We start from the raw sequence: 22,273 nt of genomic DNA, 5'->3' as shown, positions 1-22,273 counted from the left end.
AACGGAAAAAGATAGAATAACGTAAGTCTCGCGATATTAATATAAAGAAAAGGCGGAAGTAAATGAAATTCACCCCAGTATCTGGTCTGTTCATACAAGTGCATCTAACTAACTATTATAAGTCTGAATAATGATACATCAACAGTCTTAAAATCATGTCTTAGAATGAAAATAAAAACATAATAATAGGAAGAGTCTTCGGGCAGCGAACGCCCTCATGCTCACCCTGAAAGAGTCGAATCAGCAATCCTCGAATATCAACCACGAGGAATAGAAGTACATCCTACCTAATACTCCACATTCATAAAAGAATGCAGCAAGTGCAGGTCAATACAAACAACAAATACTGGTAGGTATCATAGGCCGACTAAGACTAGCTAATGTATATAAAGACAACAAAGCAAGATAAACACATAAACCAATAAGTACAAGTCAACACGAATTCGTATCCATAGTACAAGTCATCACCTATGTTATAGAATCTAAGCCCAACTGTGCCAAATCTCAGTATAGTTAATCCAAACCAGTACATCACAATAGTATCACAACAAGTCATCACCAATGTTATAGCATCTAAGCCTAACTATACTAAGTCTCAGTATAGTCAATCTGAACCAGTACATCACAACAAGTCATCACCTATGTTATAGAATCTAAGCCCAACTGTGCCAAGTCTCAGCATAATCAATCCGAACCAATATATCACAGTAGTAGCACAACAATCATTAGAATCAAAGGTACAATGCAATGCAACAATGTATGTATCATGAATGCAATGCATATGCACCGTACACATGTACTCCGATGATGGAACATCACATCTCGGCAGCACAGCCCATGGGGGACCCGCGATATCCATGTACTACTCTCATGATCCCAGCAAAGACCTCGACCATCGGACACTCTCATAATCCCAGTAAAGACCACGGGCATCGGACACTCTCACGATCCAGGCAAAGACCTTGGGCATCAGACTCTCCTCTTTCTTTTACGCACTCCGGCAAAAACCTCGGAGGCTACATTCTCTCACTTATCATCATCTGTCACAGTCCGATGAGGGGTATGACGAGCACCCGACCCTAACAGCTGAGTACCACCTAGCGTGACATAATATAAACTTAATACAATAATCCTGATCATAATTATATGCATGTACATATAAGAGCACCGGTACACAGGAAGGCCCAACATAAGGATAACAAAACCTCTTTGTGAACGATTGTATACATAAGCTAGCAGACAAGGCCGCAACATGAACATCATGAAATATCATATAGTCACCCAGGATATAACCTGTGTATCATAAGTACAATGAAATCATGCATGACTCCGACACCCACTACACTGTCTATGAGCCTCTAGGAGTTCGTACATCTGTCATTTACATAACCTGCAGACTCAATAAATACCCAACTAGCAAGCCCGGTATAATGGTACTCGCTGACGTCCCGCTGAAAATGGAGATCCTATAGAGAGGGTTCTTCTGCTCTGCCTGTCAGGACCTGCAGCACGACATGAAGCGCCCCAAGAAATGGGACGGTCAGTACGTGTCACGACCCAACCTGAGGGCCTGACGGGTACCCGGAGCTAGCCTACGGAGCACCAACTATCATGCTTCTTCCCATCTATCTCAGTGGACCACATAGCTAACACTCAATTATCACAACCTGAACGGATATAAATTCTCCAAATGAAACTCATTTACATAATAATCATCAACTTCATCTCATAATCATATATATATGTACAAGCCTTCAAGGCTACAAAAATGATGTACTAAATATACATTAGTAAGGTCATGAACCTTGTAACTATCCATACATGTCTATGAGCCTCTATATGGAGTGCTGGAAATCATAAGGATGGGATAGGACCCCGTCATGCCCCAAATATCCACAAAATAAATATACCAGCAAAGTGCAGCTCCGAAATAAGTGGAGTGCTCCTGAATCTCCGCTGATGCAGCTCCTAAGGATCAGACCCGTCCCCCTGTCTACTTGCAGGCATGAACGCAGCGTCCACAAAAGAAAGGACGTCAGTATGAATAATGTACTGAGTATGTAAGGCATAAATAGTAACACCATAAAAGCATAATGAATAACATATGATAAAAGGAGCGTTTATACCTCATAATACCTCTTGAGACATTCCTCATGCTTATCCTTTTTGTTATACCCCGCGTTTTCAGAGCATGAGCGTGACACGTGCTTCCTCAAAATTGAAAATCATGTTGTCGCTACATAATGCAAACTCACGTTGATGGTATTATATTTCGTATTTTTGTACGTCGGATTATTCGTAAGCTGAGGTGGGGCCCACACGTCGAGATTTTTTTTGGGACATGTGACAAGTTATATGAATCACATATGTGAAGTTAAACACAACTCAAGAAGGACCTTTGAGCCAAATCAAAGTGGAAACCCTCCAAACAAATAATTTTAAGTTACGTTTTTGGGTGATCTGACTTCGGAAGGCCATAACCCCATCGGTATTTGGGAATTTGGGAAAACTCCCAGAATGAAAGTTGTAGATAATTGAATTATATTTCCAACCATAGTCGTGGGTCCATAGGCGACGTCGGGATAATGAGATACGGACGTTTTAAGGCAGAACGGTCAGTGGGCTAGGCCCAATCTGGGCTCAACCGGTTTAGGCCCATGACCCATGCCTATTTAAGTGAAATTTCAGCCCTTTCTCCTCATTTTTCAGACCAAGAACACCAGAAAATTCTGGAAAGAGAGAGAGAAGAGCCTTGGAGAGAAGAAAAACCAATTTTGACCAAAATCTGAGCCCCGAATCCCGAAGCCCATGAAAAGAAAAGCGTTGTACGCTGCGTTGTCTTCAATTTGAGCTAAAAATCAACCAAGGAGAAGAGTGATAACGTGTTGGATGCATGCTTAAGGTATGAATAAGGTTCCTTTTCATTGTTAACGAGTTTATTTAGAGTTTTAACGGATTAGAACGGAGAGAATAGCCTGATAAATTCGTTTGTTGGTGCTGTGAATTATGGAACGAGATTTGGAGTAAACTTTGGATGAAAATAAATGTATTTAACTTGTAAAATGTGGAGGATGTGGTTATCGATGTTGTTAGTGTTAATTTTAACTTCTTTAAGGAAATAAAAGTATTAAATAGTTATATCGCAAATTTGGTTGGTTGAGAAATTTAGAAAACACTGCGCGGGCTGTTTTATGGCATACGTCGGTATTGGAAATGATGTTAATACTGTTGGTATTGTTGTTGATGTTGTTGGTTGTTGAATTGGAATCTCGGGCTAGGCATATAAACAGGGGAAATGCTACCCGAATTTCGGCAGATTTTAAAAGGGTTTTAATTAAAGTTTCTAGACGAACGTACGACGATGATCCTAATGATATTATGAATGATTCCATATGTAGAGTACGAGGCTACGAATAATTCTAAAGCAAGTTGCAAGACGGGAAGTAAGTTGAAAGTCGAGAATCATCTTCCAGGTATGTAAGGCTTACCCTTTCTTTCTTTGGCATGTCCTAGAGCTAAGTGAGGTATGACACGCACCTTGGGGTAACTCTACTCTTTAATTCCGAGCTTGTTTATGATTCTTATTCACTTCTTGATATGAGTATACTTAGTATAGACGAGCTTATTGTATGATTGAATAACGAGCAAAACATAAAGAGTTCCATAAGTATTAATGTCCCTAACTTTCGTAGACGGTCTCGGATTTCTTTAAAACGTTCGTAGAGGGTTCTGTAGTAAATGATGATCATAACTTTCTTATGCAAACTCGGATTGACCCGAAACGTGTTTACGACCCTTCAAGTGTCGTTTTGTGTACTTATCTATCGAGTCTTAAAAATTGATTTGTGTGCATATAGTTTCTCACTACTCTACTCGTGGATGCCTCAATATGTCCTTCACTGAGCCCGGGCCAGGATATGTTATCGTGCGCACTCCACTGCATTGTTCACCGAGTCCCTCATTAGAGGGCCGGGTAAGGTATATGTATATATATTTTGGAGTATGATGTGTTCTGGAGTATGATGTGTTTTGGAGTATGATGTGTTCTGGAGTATGATGTGTTACGGAGTTATTCCCTATTCTGGAGTATGATGTGTTATGGCGTCAGTGACGGGGTGGCGACCCTGTTTTGTCCACCGAGTCCCATAATGGGCCGGATGTGACATATCCCCCTGATATGCATGATTTGTGTTTTAAAAGTAAGCATTTTGATATTTTGGATAATGTACTTACTTTCTGTACTTCTTGTTCCGATTATGGTTCTGTTTGCTGTACTCTATGCTTTATATACTCAGTATATATTTCGTACTGACCCCCTTTCTTCGCGGGCTGCGTTTCATGCCACGCAGGTACACACAGATGAGTAGAAGACATTGCTAGAAGATGTTCCAGCGGGATTGGCGAGCTCCGTTTCCTTCCGGAGTGTTGACGATTCAGAGTATATATGTTATGATTCCTGATTGATGTTAGAGACTTTGCAGACAGAGTCACGTATGTGGGTCGTCAGTCTTGTAAGCGGCTCTGCAAGCCGACGTACCATTTAGCGTTATGTTACAAATTCCATATGATTACAGATTTTACTTGGCTTGAGAACGACGAAAAGAATGTTTCTGAAAGCCTTTACTATGTATTTCATTTTTATTTGATTTAAGAGTCCAAAGAGATTATGTGTGTAATAAGAGTCAGCGGGTTCGCTCGGCCCTAAGTAAGGGTCGGGTGCCCATCATGCCCTATCAAGATTAGGGTGTGACACTTTTTCTAGAAGAAGCATTGCATATGTTCACATACATACTTATACAATACTATACCCGACCATAATAAGGTTCGGTCACATCCGTACCCGGCCATAGCGAGGCTCGGTAACATCCGTACCTAATTGCAGTGGTATGCATGCACTAAATATCGTAACCGGCCATATGAGCTTGGTATCAGTCACATCATATTCGTACCCAGAATAATAAGGGTCGGTAGTATCATATACATCACATTCGTACCCGGCCATAGCAAGGCTCAGTATATTCCATCATCGTCACTATCATCACTACGGGGATCTTTTATCAATATCATCTTAAGAGTCTTGAAAGTCATAAGTTCTAGCATTTCTAAGATTGGATATTTCAGACACCTTAAATGAATTCGCAATAAGGGAGTTATACCTTTAGCTCACCTTAAAGGAACAATTATATAAGATGAGATCAACAGTAATGAATATGATTAGAAATCTTATAACAAGCTCAATGGTTTCATGAGAACATTAAAAACTTAAGCTTTGGCATTTTTAGAGTTGAAATCATCATCATCATATTTCACTTGGAGGGAACAATAACATAAGATGAGGAAAATTGTCATGAATGGAATCAAGAATCATCTAGTACGCTCAATCATATCGTGAAAACATCTAGAACTTTAGGCTTTGGTACCACCAAATATGGAATGATCATAAAAGTCTTGAGAATGGTGGAATCATGAATATCTTGAAATAAGCTCAATAGTCATATAATAGCATCAAACCATAAACTTTGGGATCTCTAGAATGGGACCATCATCATAGGAAACATCTATCCTTAGCATCATAAGAACTTGAGGATCGTGAGTTTCGAGCTTTTTGTGAGTAAGAATGATATGGATAACATATAGGGAAGTATAACATGAGAATCATGCCTTTTGAAAGAAGGGGGGTAGGCCTTACAGACCTTCACGTCTTCTTAACGACTAAACGTTTTCCTCCAAAGCTTGCAAACTCTATATTCAAGAGGATTGGTACAACATTAGTCTTGAAAACGTGTTTAAGCTCAAACTAGAATAACTAAAAAGCTAACGGAATTTGGACATCACTTCCCCTATTTAATCAACTTCTACCATATCATAAAACAGCTCCCAAACAATAATAATAACATCCACAATATCATAGTCAAGGAATTATATTCAATTCCATCTCAAATTCATCCAAAATTATCTTTTCAAATTCACCCATAGTGATCTTCTTCACCTCAACTCCTATGGCTTCTCTACTTTAGATTTCCTCCTCAATAAGAGTTACTAAACCTTTATTTCACTTGGACATATGAGTAGAATGAAGTACATACCTTAAGATAGAGGAACTTCACTTCACGCAACTCCCTCTTCAAGACCTACTTCACCACAACTTCAAAAGGAAACAAGAATCATCACCTTCCATGGATTTACCTTGAGATTTGATGTTGATTCTCACTTTGGATGATATGGAGAGATGTAGAGTGATTGAGAACCTTCAAGAACTCTTTAGAAAACTCTAGAGGAGTGCCGAAATAAGTGGGGAAGGTTGGAAATGTGTTTAGGGTCGTTTGGGGTTTAAAAGGGTAGCAATTTCGCACCCCGACCAAGTTGGCGGAGAGTATGCGACCTTGCACACTGAGTGTGCGGTCGCATACTCTCCCCACCACTTAAGGGTGGTGCTGGGCATTGAGTATGCCTAAAAATAGGCAACGTGTGTGCAGTGTGTGGGTCAGCACACTCAATGTGCGACCGCATACTACCCCACTTTCTCCCAATTTCGCGAAATCGCGTTCTTTTCGAATCGTTTGACCTCCAATCCTTATGGAACCTTCTTGACACTTGTATGAAATTTCATTCCATCCAAGGGCTCTACATATCCTCCTTAAGGTGATTCTAAGCAATGTGCAACTCAAATAATGCCCAATTTACCCAAAACATGACTCAACTTTAACTTTCCCAGACGAACTCACTTCCTTTGCCTCAATTGCCTTTGGAATCTTAAGGATACTCTTAAAATCATCAAATATTCTTCTTAAACTTATTGGGACTTCATGTACACCCTAGGTTTACATTAGTCTATTTATGATGTGAATAACATGAAATTTCCAAGGTATAACAACACGGATAAAAATATTTATTATGTAAGGCAGGGAAGTAATGACATCAGTAAAATATAAATGTAAACATGGGAGAATAGTGATAACTGATATTCTGTGACATCTGAAACCATACAATATGCCATACCTGAGAAAATCATTGTTCCTATGCAACATATATATATATATATATAATACATACAACGTACTCGACCCTAGCGGGACTGGATATGAAGCGTACCCGGCCCTTTCGGGACTTAGTGTGTATATCATCATCATCATCATATCATCATCCTCCCAGCGTCTGGGAAAACATCATTACATCATAACGTACCCGGTCCTAATGGGACTCAGTGTGAATACCCAACTGATCAATGGTTACACATCTACGTGTCGTATCCGGCCGACTATGGCATAGCTCGGTGGAGTAAAATAGTGCATATATATATATATATATATATGCATGAGTGATCAAAGAAGTGACATTGGGCCTTTCGGAGTGGCGTAAGGTCGTTATACCTCCGAATATATTAGGGGACACATATCAAGGACAAGGAATGACTCAAATGATAATACTCACATTAACATCATAAGGATCTTTCATGAAGTATATAGACGGTTTAATAGGAGTCAATGAACGACTTAGCCGGGGAAGTTTACTTAATTATGTAAAATATCGGAAATTCCGTAAAATAGAGATTTTAGGAAAAATATGCATCTTTCATAAAATATATGTACTTCTCATAAAATACATATTTTTCATAAAATATATATATTTCGTAAAATGTAGGAAATACGGAATACACTCAAATGGATTGATAATGCACGCTAGGGGTTTTATTGATTCGTGCCAAGGAAAACGATAGCGAAAACCTTACATACCTTATTCTCTAACTTGCTGCCTGAAGGTATTTCCTATCCCGAGCTTGTCCTTTCCTCCACATCTATATGAGGACATGCAAATCCTGGGTTAGTCCTCTTCAACTTGCATGCAAATATTTTGGTGCTAATTTTCCCAATTATCCAAAGTTACGAAAATTCGGGCAACATTTCCTTGTTTTGGTGACATCCCAAGTGTCGGCAATAGTACCAACAACAATAATACAACAGTACCAATTATTAACCCATATCGATTTGCATGGGATTTTACCAATAATTTCCGTTGCGGGATTAATTCCGTTAATTTTGCCCAAACGTCATAATTCACGAATTTATCTTCGAATTTAATAAAAACCCAATACCAACAATCCAATTCCCAATTCAATTCCATACCAACTTGTCAAAATCACCATTAAAATCCATCAACAACAATTTTCATAGATTTACTTCACATTTCCACCAATTCGAACTATTACGAACTAATTCTAGCGATACCCATTACAAATTTATGCTAACGGAGGAAGAATCTTACCTTAAAATGGGTTGCATGCGTGATATGGCACTTGAGTTGGTGTCGTTTCCCCTCTCTACGATGATACCACCACGGAGATCGAGAATTACTAGGCCATCCGTCCTTTCCCGGGCCAAATTTGAGGTTGGACCTACTAAATTTGCTAAGTTTGGTATAAGAACTTTAGATGAATGTGGTGGGAGGTTTGTAGAGTTTTCTAGAATTTTACTAAGTTGAAAAGTGGTGAGAAGATGTGAAATGAAGTGAGTGGAGGGGTATATATAGGCCCCAATTTGGGTTGGGCCCCTTTGGGCCAAGTTAGTGGGCCTTTAGGTGAGTTCTTATAATTTTCACGTACGTTGGCAGGCCTCTGGCAGTTCGTTTTAACATGCCCATAACTCCCTACTCCGATGTCGTATCGACGAACGATGTGTTGCATTGGAAACTAGACTCAATGAAATTCTATTTGGACAGCTTATCCACTCCATAACTTCTCATATGCTAGGAGATCTAACTCGCCCAATTTGGAAAAAAAATCTTGTCCGACATTTGCCCAGTTTTTCCCAAAGCTTTGACAACTTACTTTCTCCTACCCACTTGACCCCAGAACCTTTAGCTATTCTCTTATTACTTGTTAGAACTCTTTCTTAGCCTTATAAAAGTTCCATGTCCTCTCAGGGCTAACGTTCGTTTAGTAACGGTACTAACGATACAAAATTCTTCCAAGGCATAACACCCGTTTGTCATGACTTATATACCGCGTATGCTCACAACATTAACCTTCCATAAGCTCCTTCTCCGAAAATACGCCAGAAGTACGGAACGTCCTTAGCTCCTGGGAGGGCGAGGTGTAACATCATTAGTACCATAACCATGCAATATCAACGAATCATGAAAATGAGTATGAATATGATGCAATGTAATATTAACAACCAATTCAATACCAACCAGTACCACACCGGGCACACAAGTAATATCAATAATAAGGCTACACAATAAGCCACAATGAAATCAACATCTCATCTCAATATCAATCATAAGGCTACACAATAAGCCACAATGGAGTCACAATTCTCCTCTCGATATCAATCATAGGGCTAACAATAAGTCACAATGGAGTCACCATTCTCATCTCAATATCAATCAAGTAAAGTACATCACAGCCATGATATATCACTAGTCACAAATACCCAATGTCTCAACGTGGCAACGAGCCGACAAGTATTAGATCAAGATAAAACAACATCACAACGAGGTGGCTAGCCCCCAAATCATACAACAAGGGCCAACCTAAGACAATATCCAACCCAACTTTATAACTGAAGGCTTACATGCATTCTCCAGCAATATCATCTAACGCACACTTCTCTAGTCAAACTCTCACAATAAGGTAAACCATAACCTACCTGGAGAGTCGAAAAGCAAAGTCTCCAATAATCAAACCTTATTATTTCCCCTTCCTTTGAGCCTCGAGACAATCGAAGTCTAAACATAACTGAATCATGAAACTAGAATCAAGAAGAACATCATGCCAACCTTACTTTTATTCAAGACCCAAACCCTCAACCTATGGAACGGGGTTTATGAACTAGAAAGATGGGACTCACCCTCCTCTATATTTACCGGTGGCTCCCGTTCAGTCTGTCTTCCTGTCACTATCTTGCCCTTCTGGGCAGTTGTTGCTTTCCTCTTCATAGGCATCGCTGAAATCATAACACACAATTAGGAGAAGGAGGAATCTTATATTATAGCTCTATCGCACGATCTATAATGAAGAAGAACGGTCATTATTCCTAAATGCCCTGCAACCTCTTGTTTATAAGTGTGGCGCGCTTCACACCCATAAACAAGACTATACCGGACACGGCTCATAGACACGCCTTAGGACGGAACTACTCTGATACCACTTTTGTCACGACCCAACCAGAGGGCCATGACGGGTACCCGGAGCTAGCCTACGGAGCACCACTTATCGTACTTCTTCCAATATATCTCGGCGGACCACTTCTCTAATTATCAAATAACTCAACCTGAATAAATGCCATTCTCAAAATAAAACTCATTATGAAGTAATCTTTGAATCCACTCCAAACATATATATGAACAAGCCGGCAAGGCTAAAAATGATGTACATAATATACACTAATAGGGTCATGAAACATCTACTATCTACACATGTCTACGAGCCTCTAGCTGGAATACAGAAAATCATAAAGACAGGATGGGACAGGACCCCGCCAGGCCCCAATATGAAAATAAAAGAACATACCAATAAACTGCAACTCCAGAGTAGTGGAGAGCTCCTGTGTATCTGCTGATAAAGCTCCTAGGGATCTGGACCCTCTCATTGTCTACCTGCGGGTATGAATGCAGCGTTCACAAAAGAAAGGACGTCAGTATGAACAATGTACTGAGTACGTAAAGCATGAGTAATAACATCATAAAGAAATAAAGAAATATAAGATAAAGAGATAACCTGTAACTGATTGTCTCTTAAGGCAGAACCATGCATGCTAACTTTTACTTTAAAAACATCATAAACATATATATAGACTGCTTATCATTATTAGCTCGCGTTCGGGTCTCCCGCGTCCGGGGTAACCATCTCATGCCATCCACTAGTGGTGACTGCCCAGCTAATTAGGCACAGTGTTATTATCCATAAGCCGCCCACTACGCCTACCGTAGTGGTGTCTGCCTAGCCAACTAGGCCCGGTGTAATCATACATAAAAATAAGCATGCATGAGAGCCCAATTAAAAGATCCAATTCTATCGGAGTGATGTAAGGTCGGTGACCTCCGATCTATAGTCAAGAATGAAGCGATCGCCGCAAAACCCTTCACAAAGCAACGGTAAAAGCTGGCCAAACCCATAAAACTACGAATCTCAGTAACAGTAGTGGGCCTCGCCCAACCCCTCACAGCCTCAATCTTCTGTGGATCAACCATAATCTCATCCTTGGACACCACATGGCCCAAGAATGCTACAGATTCCAACCAGAACTCACACTTAGAAAACTTAACAAACAGGCTATGTTTCTTCAACAACCCAAGAAAAGTACGGAGATAGCTCTCATGTTCCTCTCTACTCTTGGAATACACCAAGATGTCATTAATAAACACGATCATAACTGAATCAAGGAATGACCTAAAGATGCCATTCATCAAAGTCATAAATGCAGCCCGGGCATTTATAAGCCCAAAAGACATCACTAGAAACTCATAGTGGTCATATCTCGTCTGAAATACTGTCTTCGGAATATCCGCCGCCCTGATTTTCAACTGGTGATAGCTGGAACGCAAATCAATCTTCAAAAACACCGAAGCACCCTGAAGCTGGTCAAACAGATCATCAATACGAGCCATAGGGCACTTGTTCTGAATAGTGACCTTGTTCAGCTGACGGTAATCAATACACATCCTCATGGTCCCATCTTTCTTCTTCACGAATAACACAGGAGCACCCCAAGAGGAGACGTTCGGTCTAATGAACCCCTTGCTCAACAAATCTTGTAGCTGCTCCTTAAGCTCTCTCAACTCAGCAGGTGCCATTCGATATGGCGGAAAAGAAATAGGAGAAGTGCTCGGATCCAAGTCAATACAGAAATCAATGTCGCGATCGGGTGGCATACCCGACAAATCTGACGGGAACACCTCCGCGAACTCTCTCACAATAGGGATAGACTCAAGGGGTGGAGATGCAACAGTCGTATCATGAACATGAGCTAAATAATCTAAACACCCCTTACTTACTAACTTCTTCGCTCGAAGAAAGGAAATGATCTTCTTCGGAGCGGGACTAGGAGTACCCCTCCACTCAAGCCTAGGAATGCCCGGCATGGCTAAGGTGATTGTTTTGTTGTGATAGTCCAAGATCGCGTGATTGGGAGAAATCCAGGACATCCCCAAGTGTCATACCTCATAAAAGTAACTAAACAAGACCGGTTGACTCGATCAACAATCACAGAATCTCCGACCAGAGTAGACACATGAACAGGTATATCTATTTTATCACAAGGCAAATCCCAACCAACGACATGAAATGCAAATATAAACAAATAGGTGGATCCAGGATCACGCAACAAAGTAGCAGACTGACCCCGAACAGAAATAATACCTGCTATCGCTACACTAAGGATCTCTTAGGGTCTAGCTGCTCTAGCCCCCATGGCCTCAACTCTCACTGCACGGTCAACAATGGCCTGGAATGAAGCGCCCTCGGCCTCAAGCTGGACACAGGGCAGCTGGAGAGGACCATCCATCCCACTAATAAACCACCAGATCCTGCCCGTCTCCGTCAAAATCAAGATAGAAGTAATGAGCCAGGTAGGAGAAGGATAGTGCATAGGTCGAAACCGGCATGCCCTCTGGATGGAGATCGAGGAGCTGATCTCGACGCTTATCCTTCTGTGAACGAGGCACGTACCTCTCCAGAAACATCCCATTGAACTGCTCCTAAGTAAGTGGACGCGCACCCGCTGGTCTGCTAGCAAAGTAGTCTCTCCACCATGCCCTCGCGCCACCACGAAATCGATGGGTAACATAGGCGACTCCGAGAGTATCAGTAATCTCTGCCGTGTGGGGTACCGCATGCATAATCACGATAAACTCATAGGCATTGGTGGAGCCAACCTCATGTACATCCTCTATGCAGGCGTGTCGCGAATCCTTACCATCTGTGAGGGAAGAGATAAGAGTCAGATACCAATTTGATCTTCCCAGCTACCAATTGGGCGAAAGTAGCACGAAAGAATAAAAAGAAAGTGAGATTTCCTAAGTGCCCTGTAGCCTCTCGCAGATAAGTACGAAGCTCATCGTACCGATCCACAAGACTCTACTAGAAACACTCTTATATTAAAGACCGGGTAACCTAGGACTCTAATACCAACTTGTCACAACCTATTTTGCCTAAGCCATGTGGGCACTTACCTTTCCACCTCGATAAGCGAACCCTCAAGCAAAAATAATAGATAAGTAAGTCTTCACGATTGATATATATATATATATATATATATATATATATATATATATATATATATATACACACAGACACACACACACACACACATAATAAGATAGTGCGGAATGATAATAATACCTCCAGGGTCTAGTCGGAAATAATACAAGAGCATCTAAAAAGGGGAATAATACAAGTATAGAATACTAAAACATAAGTATCTATGTCTCTGGATAGAATAGGACATAAAGATAGAGAATTCTTCAAGGCAGCGAATGGCCATGCTAACCCTGGAGACTCAAAGATAATGCTGAAGCGACTATCAGCCACGCGTCACAGAAGTGGATCCAACCTAGTACTCTGCATTCATAAAAGAATGCATTAAGTGTAGGTCAGTACAAAACAATTGTACTGGTAGGCATCATCGGCCGACTAAGCATAGTTAACACAACTCAGATAATAAAACAGATAAACCAACATGTATAAGTCAATGTAATCAAATCCAAGTATCTGTCATCGCCTATGTAAAGCATCTAATCCCAAATGTGCCAAGTCTGAATATATCTAATCCAAATTCAACATCACAATACAACACCAAACATCACAAATTAAGTCATAATGCAATGCAATGCAGTAGCGTATGAATACAATGAAATGCCATGCAAATGCTGTGTACACATGTACTCCGGATGAAAATATCGACGTCTTGGTAGCACAACCCAGTGTGACCCGCGCAATCTAAGTGCCACCCATCCCGGATCTTTTCCCATCAGACAGACGGGACCCCGAATCTTTCCCCACGGGGGGTTCTCACTGGCGCCACCCTGGGGGACCTACGGAGTCCATGCACCCGGAACTAACATCGGACATCGGCCATAATCAATGATTCCGAGATTAACATCATACATCAGCCATCTCACGTCACTCAAGTAAAAATTGAGCCCAGCTTATCAAGTATTTCATCAAACGTCATCAGTAACTCAACAGTGTATCATGAAAATGGGAGTGCGTGCAATGTATGTATTAACATCAATAATCATGCTCAATATCACAAGTACCAATAATAGGTACGCCAATAATATATTCGAATCACAAATACCAATAGTGGGTATGCTAACAATATAATCGAATCACAACTACCAACAGTGGGTACGCCAACAATATAACCGAATCACAAGTACCAACAATGGATACGCCAACAATATCATAATCAAGATAATAAACAGTATCCAATAACTATCGACAACTCATGGCATCAAGCCAACACAATAGAACAATCAAATAACAACACAACGGGGTGGCTAGTCCCAACACACAACAGGGCCCAACCTAAGGCAATATCTATCCAACTTCATACCCAAAGGTTCACATGTTGTCTCCGATAATATAATCTAAATATTTGCTTCGCTATATGAAGTCTCACTAAAGGTAAGGCATAACCTACTTGGATGGCTGAACCGCAACACCAACAACTCAATCCTTTGCCTTGCCTTTCCGCTTAACCTGAGAACCAAAGTAGTCTAAGCATAATTGAATTCTAGATTAGAAATCATGAAGAATGATACTAATATTGCTACTATTCAAATTAGGTCAATTCTAACCCTAGAAATTGGGGAAATGGGCTCATACAGGCAAAATAGGAAATTTGGAAGCAAAATATCAAATTAAGCAATAGGTGATCATAACCCAAACACTAATTGCTGATTTAACTCAAGGATTAGCTTAATTTCTGATTTCAAGCAAAACCCCCAATTTGGGTATAAACCCTAACTCTTTGATTCCAAAATTCAACACTATAAATGGAAGATATATGATTAATAAGCTTAGATTCATCAAAATCTAACATAAACATCATCAATTTCCTTAATGAGCCTAAGGAAAAGTTCATCAAAACCCTCTTTCAACTTCCATCACTAAGGGATTATTAAAGGGAAGGGGGAATCCAAGATGACTATGATTAAAGGGAGAGTAAAGGAACAAGCAAGATTTACCTCTAAGAATACCTCCAAAATATATTCAAGAACTGTTCCCCAAAGCTCTAATTTCAAAATGAGAAATAATGAGGGTCTAAGGGCTTTTAACACTTCATTAATTTTATAAACTGTCTGTCACCCGCTTAAGCAGCACTGGGACCACCCCAGCAGAGCCGCGTCAGTGGTTACACGATCGCTTCAGCGGTCAAGGCAAAAAGCCTTGGACCGCTCTAGCGGTGTCGCTACCGCGGTGCTGGTGCCGCCAAAGCAGCCACCAGACACCAGAAACTCTCCCAAGTATCACAATTTGATCCAATTTTCTGACTAACTCCTAAGGCCATTTGTTCACATTTAATACACATAGACACATAAAAAAACATGCTACGAACACGCCCGTGGCCTCAAAATTCCCAACGGAGGTCTCGTTAACCGAGTCAATCCCCGATGCCTAAATTCTAATTTCCTAACCCAAGTCCCAAAATGCATCATAGTGCATTGGGAATCGAACCAAATGCACACAAAAGTTCTAAACGATCATCCGGGCCTCTTGAAATCGATGGAATCCCGAAAAGGGACCGTTTACCCAAAATTCAACTTTAGATCAACCATTTTTCACTTTAAGCCTATATTTCATAGAAGTTTCCCGAATCCGGTCTAGACACCTCGGAAAGCATGCCAACAGTCCCCTCGGGTCAAAATGAGCTAATCAATGCTCAGGAAAGGGCAAAAATACCGAGAAGGCTATAATGACTAAACGGGTCGTTATATAATTACATGATTCGAATATGCTTAGACTTTCTTAATTTTGAGGCTCAGCGGAAAGGAAAGCTAAAGAGTGATTGTTGGTGTTATTGTTGTTCGGCCTTCCAGGTAGGTTGCGGTTTACCCTATGGTGAGACTTCATTTAGCGAAGCATATATTTAGATGATATTGTCGGAGAAAGCATTTAAACCTTCGGGTATGAAGTTGGGTTGGATATTGTCTTAGGTTGGGCCCTGTTTTGTGATTGGGGCTAGCCACCCTTTGTGTTGTGACTTGATTTGTTCTATTGTTGTTGGCTTGATGCCACATGGTGCTAGTAGATATTGGAGACTATTGTTATACCTTTTCATGATATTGTAGTATCTTACTTGTTGACGTTTGATACGAGGACAGAGTTCTATATGGCTTGTGCAACCTTTTCATGATATTATTGGCATACCCATGCTTGGGCTTGTGATATTGATTGGACTGTTGATGGTGAGATCATGTTTACTGTTGAGTTCATTTATATAAGTCTTGATAGGGCTTATAGTGTTGTGGCTTCCATAGCATATTCGTTGGCATTATTGCATTGATTTAGCATTATGCATTTATACATTCATACATGATGGAAATGCTTTGGAACTGATTTATGAGAGACTTATGGTATTTATAAGAGAAAATGTTTTAAATGCCTGATGGGAAATGGTTCCGGGTGATGTGATATTATATGATATGATTTGATAAAGATCCTCCGTGGGCAAAGATCCAGAGACTCGTTACCGTTGGACAAAGATCTGGAACGAGTTGTACATGGACTCTGCGGGTCCTCCATGAGTTGTGCCGATAACGATCCTCCGTGGGAAAAGATCCGGAGTCTCGTTCGACCATTGGGAAAAGATCCGGAACGAGTGCTACATGGACTTCACGGGTCCCATATAGGTTGTGCTACCGAGACGTCGATACTTCCGTCCGGAGTACATGTGTACACAACATTGCATTGCATTCCATTTCATACATTATTGCATTGCATTGCATTATTGCTTATATTGTGATGATCCGGTGATTTACTTATGTTATTTGGATTCAGATTGGATATATTGAGACTTGGCACACTTGGGTTTAGATGCTACAACCTAGGTGATGACATGTACTTGGGTTTGGCTTGTGTTTGATTTATACTTGTTGATTTATCTGCTTATCTCACCTTATTGTCTGGATTATGTTAGCTAAACTTAGTCGACCTATGATGCCTACCAGTACTGTGGTTTTGTACTGACCTGCACTTGTTGTATTCTTTTATGAATGCAAAATTCTAGGTTAGATCTACTTCTGTTTCTCATAGCCGATAGTTGCTCTGAGATTTGCTTAGAGTCTATAGGGTGAGCAGGAGACGTCCACTGCCTTGAAGATTCTTCTTTATCTATGTCTTATTTTCCATTCTGAGACATATTCAGACTTGATGCATTATTGATATTCCATACTTATATATTTCTAGCTAGATGCTCTTGTATTGATTAGACTAGACTCTGGGGTGTATTTTCTTATTTCCGCACTTGTTCTATATTATTAATGTCAGACTTACGTGATTTATTCTCTTCCGCTTATTTAATTATTTATTTATGTTTTTACTATCGTTAGGTTAAGGGTTCGCTTATCTAGGTGGGAAAGGTAAGTGCTCGCATGACTTAGCTAAATTGGATCGTGACACTCCCACATGTCCAAATCTTATGACGATACACTTGGTTTTTTTATACGGGCTGCGGAACACCTAATAACGATCGGATGGGTCGTTACAATATGCGTTTACTAATCTTAGTTAGCTTATGATGCTTACTAGTATGTGTATTGTACTAATGATACTCTTGCTACATCCTTTTAGGTTGTAGAGTTGTTATATGAAAATGTTAGAGGAATCGGGATAGATTTCCGAGGAATTTTTACAGAGATGTTCTAGGAGAACCACTAGCCGGTTCTGCTTTCGGAAGTCTCTTCCTATCCACCCTGTCTAATTTACTCTTATAGACAGTGTTTACTATTCGGAGTTTGTATGTCTTTTTTCTATTCTTATAAATCGTTGTAGAAGCTCTTATACCGTGTAAGATCAGATTTTGGGAAATTCATTTATAAAAGTCATGTTTCGTCACTTATTTGTGTCATTTCAATTTAGATTATGTCTCTAATTACTTCAACTCCACACTTGTGGTTAAAAGGGCAGTTAATGTTTTGGAATGGTATGCCTACTATAGGGATTAGTGTAAGTGCCACCACGACCCGCGATTTGGGTCGTGACAAATCTATAGTTTTTTTTACTTAAGATAGAAGAAAAAGATCAATAAATAGACTTGTAGTTTTTTCAACCTCAATATAGAAGAATAAGATCTATAAATAGACTTTTAAATATTGGTGTTGGTGATACCCATCTCAGAATACGGAATCATTAAGCAGTAAACATGCACATTGTCTGATGTGTCTTAGTAGATTTATTATCATATAGTGCAATATGTAGCTTAATTTCATTTTTTTTAAGTATAAAAAGTATTCCCTCCGTCTCATTTTATGTGAAGGCATTATTCTTATCGTAGTCAAACATTTTTTCTTTTACTATTTTCCTCAATTTTTTAAAATATTTTATACTCCATTATTCCATATATCAATTTTTAGTACTTTTGAATCATAAAAATAAATTTACATATTCAAAAAATATAGAAAAAGTACAAGAATTATTATGTATTTCTTGAATAGTTGTACTCCAATGTAAATCATTATATGTTTCAAGATTATTTTTTACTGACAAAAGCTTATAAATAAAATAAATACTTACAACACATATTTGTTTACCACGTGAAGAATTAGTGACTAAACATTAGTACATGCAATGCAAAAGGGGGTGGGGGGAGTTGGGGGTGTGGGTGATGGAGATTGAATTTGGGTCTTGCAAAACATCTTAAATTTTTATTTATTTATTTATTTATCAAATTGTTTAATAGAAACTAAATTAGGGACAACACAAAAGAGGAAAAAAAAATATTAAAGTTGGACAATAACACATGTCACTTGTTAAAGAACACAAAATGACAAAAATGGCATTGTGAGGGCTACAAAAGATCTTCATTCATATATATATATATATATATATATATATATATATATGAATGGACTCGAGGAAGACAATATTATTCAAGAAAAAACAAAATCAAACTGTAATTATTTTTATATCTCATTAGAAGCATTACAACGGTAGTGGAAAAGGAAATTAGTGAAGCGAATTAATTAAAGAAAATAAAATACTATTTAATTTTTTCCCTATCTCCTGCTTGGGGTGATACCCTGCATCCATGGTCCAGTTCAAGAAATGAGCTTCTTAAATTTGCCTATGAAATAGAACAAAAAAAAAAAAAAAAAAAAAAAAAACAGAATTAGTTTGAATATTATTTCAAGTCGACTAGTCTTTAAAAAGATACACCTATTCCCAAATATCACTACATTAACTATGATAAACTGAATTTATTTCAAAATACTTCATGTTTCAAAAATTTAAGATTTTTTTTTTTTATATCTACCGTAGAAGCTCCCAATCAGTAGATTGTATTGATGTGAGAAGTTTAAATTTTTTTTTAAAAAAGGACAATATATAAGAGCAGCTTAGATAAATAATATTATATTATTAAAATAATTAAATATCTTTTTTAAGAGTTGTGCGAAGATGCACAAAAATATTAAAAGACCAATAATATGAATCAGAAACATAAAAACTTAAAAATACCTTGGAGCTCTCTCAAACCACAATCAGCCTCACATGTCAGCTTACAGTAAGTAAAGTCATGGCCTTTCCCAGAGCAATCCTTTTCACACCTATCAATGCAGCCCGGAAAATCTTCAGCCATGGAAATGTGCATAGCTGAAAACACAACCATGCACATTAGAAACATTGTAACAATTTTATTTGCCTCCATTTTTCCAAAGGTTAAATTTTTATTGATAATTTTTTCTTTTTGCCGATTGGTTTATTTTATTATCCTTGGACGATTTTGTGAACATCGTGAGATTGTATATTTATAGAAGCTTCCAACTCTTTGGGTTGAAAGATATACCTTAAACTAAGGAAAAACTCGTGGATTTCCTGAAATTACTATCACTTTTTCCTTAAATTAATGTTTAATTTGCAAACTGAAGAGTTGTGTTCCATAAATTGGGAAAAGCATGTGTGTGATACTCCGTATACCATTCCTTGGTCACTATTCAAATAATCCCTCAATTTCTTCTTACTTTTTCCTTAAATTAAAAATAAAATCTTCTTCTTGCTTGTCAATTATAGCTATCAAGAGAGATTTATAATTTTCTTTCGACATTATTCTTATCATTAAGTAACTACATAAATTATTAATAATCAATTTTTTTTTCAAAGCATAATTAATAAAAGTAATTTAGTTAAACAAACTCATAATAAATAATCTCTTAAGGAAAGTGTCAAGTCAACAGGTCAAGTAAAAATAAATGGAGGAAGTACTAGTATTAATGTTCACAACCGAAATTTAACAGGAAAGTGGACAATGCTTTCATCATTTATTTCTTTTTAAATGTGCAATTAATATTCCTTCTAATCCTTCAGTATTAGCCGGAGAAAACAAATTCAAAGCTTTGTGATTTTACAAGATTGTGTATTAGTATGCTGTTATGTGTTTACTCACATGTCTATAATATGTTTTTGGACTTATTGACATGTTCAAATTTGTCTCAAGGGGCCTAGGGGTCTTTCGAAACCTTTGGAGAAAACTTGGCAGCAACTGAAATAGTTGGTACGTATTGGCGCCTCTTTCGCGATACTTAGGAGGTCATGCATCACGTATGCGACTGCGAAGGGATATTCGATCAGCATTGTTTCATGACTATGAGGTGGTCTGACACTAATCACGATGTGTTGCCAGGTGGAGTCCTTTCGACGCATAGGTGGTCTTGCGAATGTGAAGAATGCATTGTAGCCTATATATACATGACCTAAATTTTATAATGTGAAGTGTGATTTTGAGATTTTTGGAGGATTTTGCTTTCGAATTTGACAAAGGAAAAGGTGAAATTTTGGCCTAATATTTTAGTTATGGATTCCTAACACTAATCAAATTAACATCTTTTAAATTCATAATATTTGAACAATGAAATCATGTAGAACATAAGGCTTGAATTGGGTGACATAGCTTTGATCCTAAAAGAGGTAAATTATTGATTTGACCTAGAAATTGATATTAAAATCGAATTTTCACTATTGTATTGAATTCCTTAGTTAATGAGTAATGTGTCCATGTATTCAATTTAAGATTTCGGATCTTTGACCCGAGGTTTGATTTTGATTTGACCAAGAGTTGACTTTGATCCCGAGATGTGAGCTTTTTGACTTTTTTCTCCGAAATATCCTTTTGCTGCTTTATCTTGGTATTTATGACTTGCAGGGATGGGTGATGCAGTTTTCAAGGCAATCGGGTGAGTATCAGAGGAGATATAGTAAAACTGGAAGTTCTTAAGTTAAGGAAATGGATGAGTTTGACCAACGTCAACATAGGGAGTAAATGGGTGTCACGACCAAACCAGTAGTCATGAGGGCACCCACCATACCGCCCTGGTGGGTGAACCCTTCCCTTAATCACGTTATTTATAGAAATACATGTGGAACAAAAGAAGAAATTATACCAAGTAAACATATATATATACACACACACACACACACACACACACAAGTAGCATAAGTGCGGAAGTAACATCAACTACCATCCCAAAACCTGGTCTGGACTAGTACAATAACACTAATAGAGTACAACATCCGAAAACTGAATTCAAGTCTAAAAATGCATAAATAAGTCTATATGTGAATCAAAGGACAAATAGCAATGGAGGGAAACCGGGGGCTGCAGGATCCAACAAGTGCCTCAACTATGAAACCTCCGGAGGAAAGGCCTCGATCACTCTCGAGGTCGCGAACAGGAGTCTGGCTCTAACTCTACACTCAACAAAAAGTGCAGCAAAAGTAGTATGAGTACAACACTAGTACTCTAGGCATTATAGGCCGACAACGATTAGATAACGCATATAAATAGGAAGAAATCAACAAGTAGAGAAAAGCAATCAAGCACAGTCACGAAACATGTTCAAGTACAAGATTAGATTGATTGTATATAATGCCAACTAAGACAGTCAATGAGTAAATGTATGAATGTAAATGCAATGCAATTCCCCCCAGGCCACCTTTCCAATCTGTACACACATGCTAAGGGCTATGCCTCAAAAGTCATAACCCATGGGGGACCCGCGACGTTCATGTACCATATCGCTTTCCAGCAAAGAACTTGGAAGCTATCAACATATATCG

General features: G+C 38.8%; 1 long non-coding RNA gene across 1 annotated transcript; it reads right to left on the bottom strand.

The window, feature by feature from the left end:
* Positions 1-19,105: 19,105 nt before the first annotated feature.
* LOC132610757 (uncharacterized) lies at positions 19,106-19,936 on the bottom strand. Its single transcript, XR_009571281.1, has 2 exons — positions 19,679-19,936; positions 19,106-19,286 (listed from the first exon to the last, which is right to left on the bottom strand). It is a non-coding gene; the product is annotated as an uncharacterized LOC132610757 (long non-coding RNA).
* Positions 19,937-22,273: the final 2,337 nt, after the last annotated feature.

This window comes from Lycium barbarum, chromosome 9 (genome assembly GCF_019175385.1).
Source record: "Lycium barbarum isolate Lr01 chromosome 9, ASM1917538v2, whole genome shotgun sequence".
In the NCBI taxonomy this organism is placed as follows: Eukaryota; Viridiplantae; Streptophyta; class Magnoliopsida; order Solanales; family Solanaceae; genus Lycium; species Lycium barbarum.
This window is presented reverse-complemented; position numbering and strand designations above follow the sequence as displayed.